The following is a 12,993-nucleotide window of genomic DNA, read 5'->3' on the forward strand; positions in this document are numbered from 1 at the left end:
AAATAAATGAAGCAACCATAAATTCCCTCTTTGGGGCAGGTCCTCTTCCAAGAGGAAAACCAAGAATGAACTTGTCATAAATTCCCTCTAAGGGGATTTTTTTTTCTTTTTCTTTTTTTTTTTTTTTTTTTGGCCATGAGGAAGGTGGTAAGACCACCTGTATCTGCATACAAAAACATTTTCACCAACTTTCATAACTTCAATTTGTTCTCCTAAAACCCTTGCCTTTCCTATGGACACCTATTTGTTTCCCCTATAGAAACCTTTTATTCTCTGTCTCTTATATGTGTTAGCTTGATATGCACACAAACAACTCTTTCACTTCCTTACCCTGGCTGTTAGTCTTTCTAAGACGTGGCACCTTCCTGTGTCACCAGTCCTTGTTCTGCTCCTCTTTTAGTCCTGTTTCTGCTGTGCCAAATCCTATCAGGCAACCTGTTCACTGGCCTCACACTCATTCATGTGTGTAGAACAATCTGCTTGTCAATTGGGAAAACTATTGTTCAAAGTCTTATTCTGATCATCATGTAATCATCCTGAATGTAATTTTCCCTTTGCCCCTATTTAACAGTTACTTGTGGCATTAGGGTTATTAATAATTATTAGTTTAAGTTTTAACTCTTTAAGGAAAAAACATCAAAATATTTTTCTGATTATTTCTACATACCAGGAATTGTAATGTGGAGATAGCATAACTAGATAGACTAAATTTCTCTTGACCTGTATAGGCTAGTGACTGTTTTCCTCATATTTGTTACTCTGAGGAGAGAAAGCACTGACATATATCTATTAAATGAGCATTTAAGTAAACCATCTTTAAATAATTGGATATGGTATGAACTATGAAGAGAATTCAGTCTCATTTAAAAAACACTTTTAATTGGTTTTGACCAATATTTTCAGAAGCTACATAATAAAAGCATGTCGATCCCATCTCCAAACCAAACTACTAAAGAAGAGATAATCACCCATCCGAAAGATTGTAATATGCTCTTGGATCTGAAAGGCAGACCGGCAAACATGCTCAGGGAGTCTCACCCATCCTAGATGGAGCTCTCCAAAGGTGCATTCACATAATTCTATTGACTCTATTATAGCCATGTTTAGGCTTGCCTTCAGCAGCTCCGATAATAGCAAACCCCTCACCTCCCATCACTACTTGTTCTATTAACAATCATAAACTTTTTTAGCAGCTGAGGAAAAAAACTGTGTGTGTGTGTGTGTGTGTGTGTGTGTGTGTGTGTGTGTCTATAGACTTTCAATAACTTGCTGCTACACTTTTACAGATAAAATTAAGACTACTCTTTGAAAAAAAATGAGAAGCGAATTTTTAATATACTAAATGACAAGGAAAAAAAGGCATTTCTTCTCTTTCTGATAGAATAACAATATTGTGAAGAAACTAGAGTCCTTCTAGTTCAACATCACTGTTTTACAGGTGGGGTACTGAAGTCCAGGAGACGACTACACAGACAAGCAGGCTATTTGGTGGACAAGCCAGGACAAGAACATCGATCTGCCTAATCTTCCAGATCTCCTTCCACCATACCACCTCCTCTTTATCTGGGAAAGACTTTATTGAGTGTTTTATTTTTTGTCTCTCCCGCCTTGAGAGAGAGAGAGAGAGAGAGAGAGAGAGAGAGAGAGGGAGATTATGGAAGGTGGAAGAGACAAAACAATTTATTACTTATATAACATATATAATAAAAACAATGATAACATTATATATAATTTGTAATATATATAAATTCATAATTACTTTAGTGATAAAATTCTGACATTACTGTATTCACCACATGTCCTCAGTCTCCTGCCCTATTCACCCTCCAGCCTGACTACACACACAGAAAGCAATCATTTAGCCCTTCCCATTACCCTGAGTAGACCTTTTCTCTTTCCAACTGGCTCCTAAGGTCTTTGTCACCGATCTATACAATTGGCTTGAAAGGACAGAATCTGAGTAGAGGAGGGGAGAAAGAGCTAAGGAATGCTATTACAGTCATGTCACTTAAAAATGAGGACACATTCTGAATCTATATCATTAGGTGATTTTGTCATTCTGCAAATGTCAGAGTGTACTTACACAAACCTTAATGGTATAGCCTACTATATACCTAGGCTATATGGTACAGCTTCTTGCTCCTAGGCTGCAAACTTGTAGCATGCTACTGTGGGCAATTGTAACACACAGTAAGTATTTGTGTATTTAAACATATTAAAACATAAAGTATGTACAGCAAAAACACAGCAGAGAAGATAACAAATGGTATACTTGTATAGGGCACTTACCATGAATGGAGCTTGCAGGAATAGAAGTTGCTCTGTGTGAGTCAGTGAGTGAGTGGTGAGTGAATGTGAAGGTCTAGGACATTATGTACACTACTGTAGACTTTATAAACACTGTACACTTAGGCTACACTAAATTTATAAAAAACAAAGTGATTATGCTACAAGGTTATAACCACTAAGACGTCACTAGGTGATAGAAATTTTTCAGCTCCATTGTAATCTTATGGGACCACCTTCACATACGTGGTTTGTCTTTGACCAAAACATTGTTATGTGACATGTGACAGTATACCAAATCTACAAGAATCCAGAGAGGGGAAAGGCAGAAGCTATGAGATCATTTTTGGCTGGCAGAAGACAGACTTTTAGTGGTGGAGGGTGCAGATGGAGAGATGTCAATTGAAGCTCCAGAGGATGCTGACTACAAGACTACACAGGAAGGGACACTTAGGGTTAAATCTCCTTTATAATCAGTAAAGAGTAAAACTTTGTTATTATTATTGTTGTTATTACTGGTAGACCTGTTTGAACAGTTTCAATAAACATGGCCTTGCTATAAAAGCTTTGGCTTTACTTGAGCTAAAGTAGATAAACAAATTAAAATTCTTGAACAACTAGGTTTAAATGCATTTAAGAATATTATATTCTAGACTAGGATTTGTCAAACTAGGGCATATTTTTTTTGTGTGTGGCTCATGCTGTACATGATTAAAAGGTTATACAAACAACAACAGTCAAAGCATAACTGGCAGGCAAATCCTAAAGTATTTATTATCTGGTCCTTTACAGAAGACATTTGCTGACCCCTGTTCTAGACGAAGGGCAAAGAAGCCCTTTTTACATTTCCTAAATCTTTGAGTTTGAGCTTTCCTTAAAAATGAGTTGGAAAATTGGCCAGATGTAGAAATTGAGACTTGGGGAACCAAAGTGTGACTCTATCCAAAGTGAGACAGACAATCAGGAGTGGTTACAGCTGGGAGCCCAGTGCTGTGTGAAGAGATTAGAATGCAGAGATTCTGAGGACTCTGTGGCTGCTCTCAAGAGGCTTACAGGCTAGGGACAGCAGATCCAACAATGGAAGCTTTCCAAAGTTTGAGAGCCATTTCTTGAAAAGGGATCTGTTAATTTTAACATAACGGCCAACAAAGTTTTGGAGTTAAAGTTAATCTCTTTGAACAAGTCACATGACTCCAACAGTTTCTTTCTTCACAGAATGGCAACAAAATTGACAACTTTTTAAATACCACTGTTGTGAAAATTAAAGTACTGACCTTTCATATTACCTGGCACAGACAAGTGATAAGTAGAAATTATAAATTGTAGATGTTTAATTCTTTGTGACTTAAAAACAACAATCTCCAGTTCATACAACCAGTTGTGGAGCAATTGACAGCTTTGAGACAGCTCAGTAAGGCAGCTGAGAGGCAATGATAGAGCTCTTTCAGTGGATAAGAGACATGGGATGCTTAGTTTCTTCCTCAGGTAGTTTTAGATCCTCAGGTGGAGTGGAATTATCATTTCCATTATCATCAGTGTAACTACTGAAAGGATATGTACATAATTGTCTCAAACACCTTGCTCTTCATTTTTTTACAGTTGAATCCCCAGTGTTGAGCCAAGATCTTAACTGCAGAGAGTCCCCAAAGGACAATGGGTCCCAAGAAGTATATAAGGGTAAAGATGTCCGTAGTGTTTAATACTTGGCTAAAACAAGCAAACATACAAAAACACGTAACACACCAAACACAAAACTGAAAAATTAATCATTTGTTACAAGCTTTATCAAAACCTCCCTCTGCCCTTCAAAATGTCCATGATTCCCTATGCCATATAGCCAAGGGTTATTTTTAATAATTTAATGAATGGCCAAATAAATCTTACACTAGGCACATGGGAAAGATGATCTGGATAACTTAGCATCATTTCATTTTATTAATACCTATATTTGAGTAAAAGCTGAAATAGGATTTGTTACGCCAGACTCTCTAACAGCATAACATTATTTATACTGGTAGGTATGGGTAAGTAAGTGAGTTAATGTTGCAGCGTTTTTTAAAGCCTGCTATTCCCCAAGCAAGGAAATATCTGGCTGTCATAAATGATCAATTGTATAAAAAGGTCCAAGCTCTGCAAATTTCTGAACAAGATACTCAGTGAAGTTCTCCACCCACCTAAACAAGCTTATTCTAGCAACCAAGTTGTGAGACTAAGAGCTTCAGTTTCATGCTTATAGATATGTTTTCCTTACCCAGAGTGTCAGTAAATTGAAAATGTCACAACCCTTGGGGCACATGAAAAATGCATATTATTTCACATCTGTTTTTCACTTGATCCCAATGGGCCTGATATTTCTCCAAATTGCTATGTGGGAAAACCAATTTAATTTGATTGAGGCATCAACAGCAACTTAAAGCAAAGTAGAATACTTGCTTTAAGGTTAAAATGGGAAACTTTGCTTTGTATTGTCATTGCTGAGAAATGCTTCTAGGAGAATTGTTCTAATTTTTAAAATTTATTTTCTTTGCTACTGATACAACTCTGACTCGTCTCTTTAACATGTAGTTCCAGAAGCCTTCCAAAATTTCATCAAAAAATATTTTTTGTCTTTTCTAAAAACTGTAAAGGCATATAATGGAACGATGAAAGCTTAGAAATGGATAGACTGAGTTGAAGGCACAACCCTGTTTTGTAGTAGCTGTGTAACTTTGGTGAAGTTATTTAACCTGGGACTCATTTCCTCTTATACAAAATTAGATATGGGATACAAACACCTTAGTAAATACAAATGCCCGAGCAGAACCTAAGCAATAATAATCCTGTTCAGTTTTGAAAACAAATGGACAACTCTAATCAATTGAATGAAGCCTTAGATGATAGAAAAGATGACTGATCCTGGTTCCTGCCTGTTCGGTCACAGCGTGATTTCATTTTTATAAACTTTTCCTGTGTATCATGATTCTTGTCTTCACATATTCTACAGTTATCTGCAAAGCATGGTTTTGACTATCAAAACATCAAAAATCACTCCAAATGCAGGGAATGTAAAAATATAAGCACTATATTGAAGGGAAATGTTGGTGATCTGAAGGAGGATGGAATATACCCCAATCCATCAACCTCTGATCATCTCTATACTCTCGCCAATCTCCTCAGGGGGAGGCGTCAGATTCGATTAAGCACAATCCATTTTGCAGAAGGGCTGTGTGTTCCCTGATAAGCATGCTCAGCGGTGGGCAGGGCATTGTCTGCAGCTTCTCCCTAGAGCACTCACTGGCTATTTATTTCACTTTCCCCTATCAAGCAAAGACATTTACTAAATTTTGCTTTATGTTGTCACAGGATTCCTTTGAAAAGCACCCTGTTTGGAACCAGCTGAAAAGGTTGGCAAAGGAAGATGCCTTGTGACACGCTCACAGGGCTGCACTGGCATGCGTGGCATTTCTTGGGGAAAATTATCCCTTCACTGGGCAATTAAAATCCATCTGGTTACTCTGCCAGCTGAAGAATTCAGCGAATTCAGTGCCAGCAACTATCACGTGTGGATGTCTCAAATTTCCTTTGAATGAGATGTTGGGAATATTCATCCCTCAATGATGTATCCCTTGTGAAATATTGTTAAAAATACAGAATAGGAAAAGGGAGTCATACAATCACAGAATTGTTTATCAGGAGTTCTTTACCATTTTTTGTAATGTCAACCACTTTGGCCATCTGGTAAAGCCCATGGACACCTTCTCAAAATAATATAAAATACATTTATAGAATTGCAAAGAACCAATTATATTGAATTAAATTATAAATATTTATTGGCAATTCAAATAATAAGTTCAAGCAGCAGGTCTAATAGCTAATACAATTTCAAAATAGTAGTAAGTATAAATGTTATCTCAATATACATGCAGCATCTTTAATATGATACAAAATTATTTTTATTTCTATTGATAAAGTGAGAGGAATAGCTCACACTATTGAATTCATTACCTACATTTATAAAACAATGGATATTTACATTTCAATTACTAAATAGATAATGATAAAGGCATTATTTCTCCATTCATGTATATGGTGCTCCATTTATGAACATCTAATGGGAAAAGCACTGGTCTCAGAGTGGAAAGACTTGGGTTGGCAATCTAATGCCACCACATTCTAAAGACATGATTCAGGCAAGAAAGTGTAAGAACTCTTTCTCAACTTTATTTCATAGGGAGTTTTGTAAAAATTGAGTGATATAATAACACCAATAATAATATTTATTGAGAACTTACCCTGTGGCAAGTACTATGCTCATTGCCTTTAAGGCATTAACTCAGGACATATAGGAGAGAATTCTTGATATAATCCAAAACTGTATCCAAATGTATATACAAGGTTCTTACACGAAACAAGATATCTTAGAAAATCCATTTTAGCCTAGACTTTTCATGGCAAAAACTTTAAAGCCTGAAGGAATTCCAGAAGAAATTATGTACTGAAGTTATATTGGTATTATTTTAGCAGAAGAAAAGGAACTTTAAGAGATCTATGGCAAAATCCTCATTTTGTTGGGTGTCACCCTGAGGAACAGAGGGATTGTACACCAGAAAATTCCACACTGACACTATCAGGCTCTGGCCTGTACTACTGCTCCTGCTCAAAACTCTTTTATCAGTACATTTTTGGGGTGATGGTGGTTGGGGTAATCATAAAAATATCCAAGTATATAGGCGCAGACTAGCCAGAAAGGACTCCTTACCATTTGGGAAAAAAATGCCAGTATTAAGCAAAAGGCTTAATACCTTAAAAATTCATCCCGGGCTGGGAGCGGTGGCCACGCCTGTAATCCCAGCACTTTAGGAGGCCGAGGCAGGCGGATCACGAGGTCAGGAGATCGAGACCATCCTGGCTAACACGGTGAAACCCCGTCTCTACTAAAAATACAAAAAATTAGCCGGGCGAGGTGGCGGGCGCCTGTAGTCTCAGATACTCGGGAGGCTGAGGCAGGAGAATGACGTGAATCCGGGAGGCGGAGCTTGCAGTGAGCCGAGATCGCACCACTGCACTCCAGCCTGGGTGACAGAGCTAGATTCTGTCTCAAAAAAAGAAAAAAAATTCATCCCATTATCATTAAAAAAAACCCGTAAAGTATAGAAACAGAAACAAAGTCCCACATTATTTTAATGAGGTAAGCATACATATGATACCAAACCTAATAATTACTGGTTTTAAAAATATATATATATAGCTCTCCCATAAACAAGAAATGTTATTCCAGGAACATAGATATTCATCAATATTAAAAATATATCTTTCTAATTTATCATATTAATAAAACAGAACATAAATTATATGAGCATTTCTCTGAATGCTTATAAGTCCATTTGAATTTTTTGATTAAAAATTAATAAATATCAAATATATATTTCACTAACATTATAAAGCATATCTATCTCAAAATCAAAGTCAATATCATACTTAAAAAATACAATTAATGAATATTGTGATATCTATAATCACAATTAGTATTAATCCTTTTTGGAAATACCAGCCAACAATTTTGAGAAATGAAATGAGTTGTATAAAATTTAGAAGGACCTAATAAATATGATTGTAAACGTGGAAACTCAAGGAAGTGATTGTAAAAACTATTAGCACTAATGAAAGAATTTTGTGAGGGCCTGAGCACAAAATATTAACACATAAAATAACAGTGTTTATATATGCAAACTAAATCCACTTAAAGGACATAATAAAAGAAAAGACATTCATTCAGAACAGCAATTAAATAGATAAAATACTTAATAACACATCTAACAAGAAATGTCAAGATTTATACAAAGACAAATTTTAAATGTTCTGCAGTACCCAAGGATGATTTGAAGAAACAAAAAGTCATCCTGAGTGTTTGAATAGGAGGATTCAATTTCATAGCAATGCCGGCACTCCCTAAGGTATCCCACCAACTTATGGTACAAATACAGTAGAAACCCAACTTTCCCTCAGGTTGAAAGTAAATCGTTGATTAACAATTTTGTATTAAAAAACAAGCAATAATCATTTAAAAACTTAGAAAATAGATCGGTGTTTAAGTGTATAAAAGCTACCAAATATGGAAGGATACTCTATAGCTCTGATAAAGAAGTATGATAATGGCAAATAAATAGAGAGTCAGTGTCTCAGATTAGACAGTCTAAAAATAGACTAAAATATGTATTGGAGTCTTCTGTCTAATAAAGATGGCATTACAAATAAGTAATGAAAATATGAACTATTCAGTGAAAAGTTCTATATAAACTTGATGGCCAGTTGGGGAAAAATTGGTTCAATTTATACCTTACTCACAGTAGTAGGACAAATCTAAATGAAGCAAACATTTTAAATATTTTTGGAAAATAAAATCATAAAATTATTGATGGAAAGCTTGGGGTGTTTAAAAATATTATCAGATTGGAAAAGGCATTTATAAATATAATCTGAGACTCAGAAGTCATTAAAACAATGTTTAAATCATCTACATAACTGGATGACAAAAAGCACCACAAACAAAATGAATAAATGAAGAGAAAACTATTTTCAACTCATCACATAAAAAATAGAAAATTGGCTTCAATAAAGCTTAAAGTTTTTAAAAGATAAGAAATAAAAAATCCACTATCTAGGAGAATAATGGGAAAAGGAAAGTAAGCAGACAGTTCACATAAAAGAAAAGGCAAATGACTCTCACACACATGAAAATATGTTCAGCTTCATTCAAAAACAACAACAAAAACAAATTAAATTAAACTATTATGCCACCTTTATCCCACTGAATTGCCAAAAATAGAAAAGTTGGATGATTCACAGTGTTGAGGAGCTCATAGGGAAAAAGGTATTCATATTACTGGTTAGGATAAAATCCGCACATCTATAGAATACAATTTTACAATGTTTGGCAAAATACGTATCTATATTACTTGAATATACATCAAACGACTGATATATAAAGTTGTTTGTTGCAGAAAAATTTATTAATGTCCATCAATAGAAGGCTGGCTAAACAAATTGTGGTACTTTCATATAATGTATCTCTTCCATGTTTACTAAGAGTTTTTATACACAGGTAAGTTACATTTATATATCTTCACAGTTTTACATGTTTGCTTAAGAAATAAGCTCACAATATTTATAAGGCTTTTAAGTTAAACTATAAGTAACATAATATTCTATATAGTTTATTGCATTCTATAAGTTTAAAATAGTACATTTCATGTAACAAATTGTAGAAAATCGTGAACTTAATTTTTAAAACTGCAAAAAATCTTACAGACTGTCATTATTCACCTGTTATCTGTCACTATCAGCATTTATACATTAACAGGTGAACTTTTCATCTCACCGGAAGCCTGTATGGTTGCTGACTGCAGGGAACTCATAAAAAGCATTCTGAGAGAGATGTTAAGAAAACATATATGAGTATTGTACTCATATAGGCAGGTACGTGAGTAGGTTTAGATAAACGAAGATAGATAGGTAGATGGAAGGACAGATGGATAGATAGAGTCAGTGTGTAATTTATTTGTTTCTTCATCAATGTTACTCCCCGATCGCATGCATACACACATACTTCTGCCTCTCTTTTAGACCCTGACTCTCTTTTAGACTCTTTTAGACCATCTTTTAACTCAGATAGTCTTACTATAATATAACATGAAAGAGTTCAAGTCAATGATCCTTTCCCCTAGGGCAGTATTTTCAAAGTATGGGTTTCAAATAAAATGTGGATCTTAAATGCAATTTAGTGGGTCATAAACAGCATTTTATTTGAATAGAAAAAAAGAACTGAATAGAGAAGATAAAAACACGCATAATAAATAGGTTCAGGTATTGTTTCACAACAACTTTCTTTGAATTTTAGTTGCAATTTCATTTATGATGTGTGGACTGGTTTTGACAAAAAACGTATTTCTTAAAGCGGGGCAAGATAAAAAGCCAAAAATATTTGAAAATCACTGCCAGATTTTAGGTACCAAAAACCAGATGGGAGGATTTAATCTAAGATCAAGATAAGAAATCATTTTCCAGGGCTTTGCAAATTAAATCACAGCTAAAGCAATTAATATTTACATTGAATTTACTAAATGTTTTTACATTCATCTTCCAATTGATGTTCGAAATCATTCCCTTTATGCAGATAAGGCAACTGAGATTTAGTAGAGTGTCTTTTCCAAGTTCATTTAGCTAAGAAGCTATAATGGAGAATTGGAAATCCAGTCCAGGCTGAATCCTATACCTTCTTGATTGACAGAGATGGCAAACCAATTTATTCATTTATTTATTCACTCATTCAAAAATGCTTTTTGCATACTCCTTGTTCACTATAAACAACAAAAAATGTCTACTATATATATTCCAGCCACAGTGCTGAGAATAGGGAGGAAACTGAGGGCAAAACAGACATGGTCCTTGTTTTCATGGGGCTCACAGTGTAACATCAATAAGACTGGCAAGTAGCAGCATGTGAGTGGACCTCAAGAAAATTCACCTTCTCTCCGAACACTGATCTCACTGATACCTGAGACTCATGATGCAAATTAAAAAGCAGAGATTTGTCATTACACCAACCCACATCCAAATCCTCACTTCTTTCTCTACCTTGCTTGCATGCTTTTGACGTTGGCAAGTTACTTCTCAGCCTCCGCTTCCTCATTCTAAAATGGAGATTAGAACACCTAAATTGCAGGGCTGTTGGGAGGGGGATTATAAATAATAACAGTAAAAATTCAGGGGCCCTTGTTTTGTACCTGGCAGCTATTATTAGTAGCTATTGTGCCAGTGAATCCACACAAATTCCGCAGGATACTTGCTTAAAACACAGGGGCTCAGACGACCCTACATAAATTTTAACAGTGATAGATATGAAAACATCCTAATAAATGCCTATCAAGTCTCTTGCATGTATAAATGCCAATTTGTAGGCCCTGGCAAATATAAATATAAAAGCTGTCTACAAATAATGTGTTTAATGAGGACAATAAAAACACAACACAGCATCGAGAAAATTGAGAGCTCAACATTCCCATCAGTGCCAAAGTATTTCATTTGTGTCATCTACATAAGTCTACAAAGCCAAGCTTGCTTACTATTGAAAATGATCTTGATTCAGTAGTAACTGGTTCTGCTTAAGGCACCCAGGCCTATCTAAATGTAAAATACTCCCCCTCAGGACACTTAGGAAGGCTGAAGCTATTTGGCAACAATCTTTTTTTTTGAAGTTCCCTGTAAACATTTATCCTGACCCTTGATACCATCCCATTCTCTGGAGTTTAGCATCCCTAGGGTAAACACCACAAATTATGTGAAATTAGGTGGTGGTTAGAGGATGTAGCTTAACTAAAAAGAGTGAAAACTAATAGAAACTCTTATGAATTTGTCTACGGTAAAAACCTATTGTTCGTTTAGGAAAGGTTTGTTTAAGCTCTGACATTTCAAAATAAAGCATCAAATATTCTTGGCTGCTTAATTTTTGCAAGCTGGGAAACTTGTGCTTTTGAAAAGGAAAAAAAGAAAAACAAAAATGAACGAAGAACATTTAAAGAATCTTTTCTTCTTCCTCAGTTCTGTCAGCCCCAAACAGACTGAAAAGAGTTCCCTGAGCTAAAGCTTTTTATAAGGTTAAAGTAAAGGATTTAAAGCAAATAGAAAAGATTACTTTATTCCCATTAAACAAACTAGTCTTGAGAAAGAAGTAAATAATTCACATTGGGGAAAGATATGGATTCTTCTAGTCGACTGAACTAGAAGAGGTAATTTACTAGATACTATACAAATGGCCAAAAAAATTACATTTTATGCACATTCACTTGTTCTCTCTCCCTTCCCAATCCCAGCCCAAACCACTAACTTCATTCAAAGACTGAGATGAGGAATGCTCAGGCATCCTGGTTTCCCACTTACAGATAGTTAAATAACAAGCATGGTTAGCATGGATGATTTTATACTACTGGCCAAGGAGCTTCCCATTCTCAGAACCTCAACCTAACTCTAAACTAGAGCTGCCTGCTTCTCTTCTCTCCTGTAGAGTCTAACTTTTCTTAGTACAGAAGGTTTCCTCCAGACTTGAACCCCATGTAATCCAAAGATCCCTCCATCTGCACAACGCATTCAGAGAAAAAAAAATACTTAGCAACCTAGACATTGGAAGAGAACTAATTGGCACATAATGCATCACATACATGACACTAGAATAGACTATTTTTAAGGAGAGAGATATTCTCTGGTGAAATAATATCTAAAATCTTTGTTTGCAGAAGAAATGTAAACATAATTACTATGCACAGATAGGCCTGATTATTTGTAGTATGTTGACCTTCACACTGCTAGTTATCTACCAGACATTTCTAGGGAAGAACACAAAATTCAGGAAGAGGAAAGCCAAATGAGTTGTCATCAGTGTCTCTTCTGAGCTAATGGTGTCATTTTGCAAAGAAAATCCTCCTCTACCTCATCAACTCCAAGATTTTTTGATTAACTGGAGAAAAAACATCCCCTTGCCCAGGGCTGCACCCATACAACCTTCACACATCACTTGGTTCTCACAGATAGGATATTCTCCATCCCCAGATCTTTCAGGCAGTACTCAACTGTTCAATCCTACTTGACTTCCATCCAAGGTTAAGGCCACTGCTAGGTCCTTTCTACATCTTCCACTCTTAGAGTCAGCATTTCTGCCTTTCTCTCCCAGGTAGT

At 35.5% G+C, this 12,993-nt stretch overlaps 1 protein-coding gene across 16 annotated transcripts in view; it reads right to left on the reverse strand.

Moving 5' to 3' along the window:
- The window catches only part of LOC105468948 (teneurin transmembrane protein 4), a 3,228,145-nt gene that overhangs the window by 2,222,463 nt on the left and 992,689 nt on the right, over positions 1-12,993 (reverse strand). The gene's annotated exons all lie outside the window — the stretch shown is intronic.

Source organism: Macaca nemestrina, chromosome 12 (genome assembly GCF_043159975.1).
Source record: "Macaca nemestrina isolate mMacNem1 chromosome 12, mMacNem.hap1, whole genome shotgun sequence".
Taxonomy (NCBI): domain Eukaryota; kingdom Metazoa; phylum Chordata; class Mammalia; order Primates; family Cercopithecidae; genus Macaca; species Macaca nemestrina.